This window comes from Acomys minous (genome assembly GCF_964271855.1).
Source record: "Acomys minous genome assembly, chromosome: 3".
In the NCBI taxonomy this organism is placed as follows: Eukaryota; Metazoa; Chordata; class Mammalia; order Rodentia; family Muridae; genus Acomys; species Acomys minous.
Window position 1 is genome coordinate 87,460,121 of NC_140485.1, and position 5,038 is coordinate 87,465,158.

Consider the following 5,038-nt stretch of genomic DNA (forward strand, 5'->3'; position numbering starts at 1 on the left):
CTGTATTCTTGTATTTTTAACTGATAACATCTAATAATATCTCTATAGAAATCATTAAACTTCTCTATGCCTTAGATGATGAAAATATCACTGTAGTCGAAAATGGTTATACATATATACTATTACTATATATACTTCTTGAGGCAGTTAGTATTTAACCTGCTATCATATCAATAAAAGACACAGACATCTGTTAGATTTTTAATATGCCTTAAACCTGGGACTGGGCAGACACTAACCCCTTAGGCTACCTTGTTACCTCCCAATCTTTTATCCCATAATACTTGCTTTAATCATTCCTATCTGGACTACTTTCCATCCATAATTCCCATAAATACTTGGACATGCTTTCATCTGGGCTTCTTCTTTCCATGGCTGATTCTCAGAGCAAGCACCTCCCAGACACATGATTCTTCTTTATGCTAACCCATGTTGACCCTACTCTCCTCTCTCCTCTCCTGTCTCTAGCCTCTGCCCCTCCCCTCCCACCATCCTCTGTCCTCCAAGCCACAAACCTCAGCTCTGCCCAACCCAGATATGCAGTCAACGTTAGCCAATCAGGAATAACTTGGAGGCAAGGTTACAAATGTCACTGTGATTCCATGAGGGTTTGCTCATAGAACAGTAAAAATCTCTAGGGACAAGTAATTAACATCTGAATACAAAGTACCAGACCATGCTGTAACATCTCTCTACTCCACAATTTGCAGAGTGATGGAGATCAAATTCAGAACAAAAAAAAGTAAATCCCTTAAGTGATTAAGATGTATAAAATATACTTGGGAAAGCGTATTGCTATGACTTTAATTTCTAAATTTTGAGCATAATAATTAAAATGCCCTGAAATTTCCCTTAAAAATGATGCCACATTTCCGTGCCTGGCAACTATAGTAGTGCTGCAGAGAATGTCAGGTGCTGTTGATTTCAAATAGCAGAATTCTTGGAGAAAAGGAACCAAGCAAGGAAGTAAATAGTGGGACAGCTTTATTTACATTTTGGAAATGGAATTTGACTTTAGTTGTAATTAGCAAACTTGATGAAGCTCCTCTTAAAAAAAATATATGTATATCACAAGGTAGCTTCTAAATGAGTGCAGTTATTCAGCCTCTTAAGAGCATACAGAAGTCTAATTGATGCACTGTGATATTAACTTTAAGCATGCTTTTATAAAAGGTCAAATTTGCATTTAATGGAAACTTAACACTGACAGTTGTCAAAGATACGAAGGAGTGAACACTTTCGTGCAATTTCTAAGAAAAAGAACTGCTATGAAAGGGGAACTTTGATGAATCTCAGGCACATTTTGCTGGCATGTGTTTCCTTAAGGTTCCTGTGACTGTTTTACAGCCCTGTGCTTCTATTTGCAGTTGTGCAAGAGTATGTTCAACGGTTCATCTTTATATAAACCTTCTTTTTACCTAGTCAGAATAGTTTAATAAATATAGTGGATTTCTTATCAGCTTTGACAGTACTAAGCAATGGCTGTTGGTAATGTAATAAATCTCTTTGAATAAATTGGTTATTGTAGATGAACAGTATGATACATGAGGAAATATTGGCTATTCATGTTTTCTTGCAGAATGAGATTTGTATCAAAATGAAGAACTTCTTCACCAGTCATATTCTACTAAATAAAAATTTCAAAAGCATTATGCTTTTATGATTGGAGTAGAAAGGAGTGAGTTTGGATTATATCTTGCAGGCTTTCAAATCTTGTAGCTCTATGATGGAAGTGCAGGCCAGAAGATTCACAAATTCATTTGGAAAAGGGTAGGAACAATGAAAAGTTATTCCTTTGCAGATTTTCATTATGAAATTTATTGCAAAGCAAAAAGAGAAAAAAAATAGGATAAGAAAATTCTACATTTGGGTATTTTTCACATTATGTTTGAAAGATGGTTTTACCATTATATTGAAGGGAACAAAGATGATTTTGATGGCAAAAGACAGGATGTGGATGGCACTACAGTTGTTTGAATTTTGTTGCCAACTGCTTTTCATTGGTAGCATCATAATGGAGCAAGACACAACAGTGTATACACACTGGGAGCTCCTTCACTCACCCAGCCAGGGAGATTCATTTGAATCACTAAGTCTTAATGTTTGAGGATAAAATTTAGTCTCACTTTTTGTTTACTAAGTCTTGTAAATCCTGTAAAATTTGTTTTTAGCAGCTAGACATTTTAATGAGAGCATGGCAGGCAGAATAAGTAAAAACAAGTAAATGGAGTATAGAGATATACTTCAAGATCTTGACTCCATTTTTATAAACTTAATGTCTAGGGCACTTAGTAAGATTCTTTTTAGTATTGAACTCTAGAAACATGGTATATAATCAAAGCTATGGTGATTAAAATTTCCTATAGTTTTGGCAGGTACTGATAGCAACAACCTGGTTTAGTGTCTTATCAGATGGGACTTATTCTTGAATGAGGCATCAGACAGTGAAATCATTTGAATGCTCAAGATACCTGTTTCTTGGGTTCACTTACACTGGAATGAGAAGCCATCTAAAACCCTAGTGGATGTAGTACTTACGGTTGACAGCAATGAAGATGGGAACCGTTTATATTCCAGAAGAGGATTACCACAGCATGGAACAGCCTGGAGGATAGCAGCCATGCATTCCTGGCCCTCACATTGAAAATGTGTCACTTTATACCTATAAATCGAGAAATGTTTCTAGATTTCACTTTTATACTTTATTATATATTTCCTATAAAAATTTATTTATAAACAACATAATCAAGAGTACTAGAGAAGAAGTTGCATTGAAGGAGCAGTTCAGTTTTTAAGTTCAAAACTATCTATAGAATGAAACTAAAGAAACACATTGAACATATTCCATTATACAGACATTTCTCTGCAGTTTCACATCTTATCCTACAATTCTTATAAATATGACACTATAATATAAAAATCCAAATGCGGGGAAAGACAACTGTATTTGTAGGATATTTGAGGTAAGGTATAGAAACCTAGCTCAGTGGAAGCTTCCTAAAATATATGAAGGTGATCGTAATGAAGTCTCCAAATAATGGAGGAGACATAATCTCAACTAGCTGGTCATCTCTTGTCACCAAACATAGCTTCCGGAACTGGAATGAGTTACATCCTACTGAGTTGGCCAAAAGAGTCGAGTAGAAATCTTCAGACAACCCAGCCTGTTGCTAAGACAATAGGTTTGTCTCCACAAACTGACAGCAAGAACCCAATGCTAAAATCAACACCCATACAACTCACTGAACATGGAGAGGTCAAGTTGGTGGCTACATGGAACCTTAACTCTACATCGTAATGTATTTAGAATAGGAAAGCACTGTGCAGGCTACAAAAAAGAGAAAAATATACACCAACCTAGCCACAAAACCTTTGATCTACAAAGTTGTCCTGCCTGAAAATATGCTAGGACAACGGTGACACACAGCTTGGGAAACTAACTAAGCAATATCTGATTTTATTTAAGGCCTACCCCATGCGATAGAACCCATGCAAGAGACTGCTTTGGTGACCAGGAAACGGAGACTAGATAGCCAGTGACCTAGGATAAAACCATATGCTTTTGTCTAACTACTTTTTAAAAAAGTAGTTAGAAAATTACTCCAAATGATATTCTGTTATATTCATAGACCAGTACCTTTATTCAGTCATTGTCAGAGAAGCCTCCGCTTGTAGCAAATAGAAATAAATAGACTCACAGCCACACATCGCACACACACACACACACACACACACACGAGAGAGAGAGAGAGAGAGAGAGAGAGAGAGAGAGACAGAGAGAGAGAGAGAGAGACAGAGACAGAGACAGAGACAGAGACAGAGACAGAGAGACAGAGAGAGACAGAGAGAGAGAGACAGAGAGAGAGAGAGACAGAGACAGAGACAGAGACAGAGACAGAGAGACAGAGAGAGACAGAGAGAGAGACAGAGAGACAGAGAGAGAGAGAGAGAGACACAGAGAGAGAGAGAGAGAGAGAGAGAGAGAGAGAGAGACAGAGAGACAGAGAAACAGAGAGACAGAGAGAGAGAGAGAGAGAGTTTTGTGTTCAGGGAATCCCAAAGAAGAAGAGGCAGAAAGAAAGTAAGCCAGAGGGTATGGGGGACAATAAGAGAACAAGGCTCTCTGAATCAATTAAGCAAAGCTTATATGAACACACAGAGGCTGAAGCAGCAGGCACAGCAAGCTGTATATATATTACAGTTTTCAGCTTAGTATTTTTATAGAACTCTTGAGTATGATCAGAGCAGGGTTTCTGGTTCTTGTGCCTTTTCATGGGCTTCTTTCTTTCTGTTGGTTTTCTTTGTCAAAATTCAATGTGATAAAAAAAAATCTTTTTTTCTTGTGTTTTGTTGCTATCTCGTAAAAGCTTGTTTGTTTCAATGAGAGTCAAAAAGTGGGTGGATCTGGTTGAGAGGAAAGGTGTGCCAGAACTGGGAGGAGTACAGAAAGAGGAAAAGTGTAATCAGGATATATTATATGAGAAAAGAATCTGTTTTTAATAAAAGGAAAAAAGTACCATGTAAATTAAAACGAAAAAAACCAAAAGACTTACATTTCCTCTGCCAAAAATAGTAACATATAATCAATGTATTCTTCTGAATTTAAATAATCTAATTTCTGAGTTGTAAAAAAAAGGCAACATCATACAATTATGTCTGAATAGACTGTAGTTTCAGAATCACAAAATCTATCATCTATGTTTGTTTCAGGACCTTTCTTAAATTATTTATCAATTTCATGCTGTTTTACTTATTTGGAACAGAGTATCTCTATGCAGCCCTCAACTTGTTATGTAGACCAGGCTTGCCTCCAACTCACAGAGATCTGCCTGCCTCTGTCTCTGGGTGCTGGCATTAAAGGCATGTGCCACCACACCTGTCTTAGTGTCTCAGTTACCAGGTTTGAATGCGCATTCTATGTTGAAAGTGGATAGGTGATCTTTAAGTATTAAATGACAGAATGGGTGTAGCATGTAAGAGGTACTCATCAATGATGTTTGAAGTCGCAGAGATATATATTTTAATAGATTACACTGTT

At 36.8% G+C, this 5,038-nt stretch overlaps 1 long non-coding RNA gene across 1 annotated transcript; it reads left to right on the top strand.

Annotated features, from left to right (window-relative positions):
* The first annotated feature begins 424 nt into the window (after positions 1-424).
* On the top strand, positions 425-3,388 carry LOC311594246. Its single transcript, XR_014778006.1, has 2 exons — positions 425-542; positions 3,257-3,388. It is a non-coding gene; the product is annotated as an uncharacterized lncRNA (long non-coding RNA).
* Positions 3,389-5,038: the final 1,650 nt, after the last annotated feature.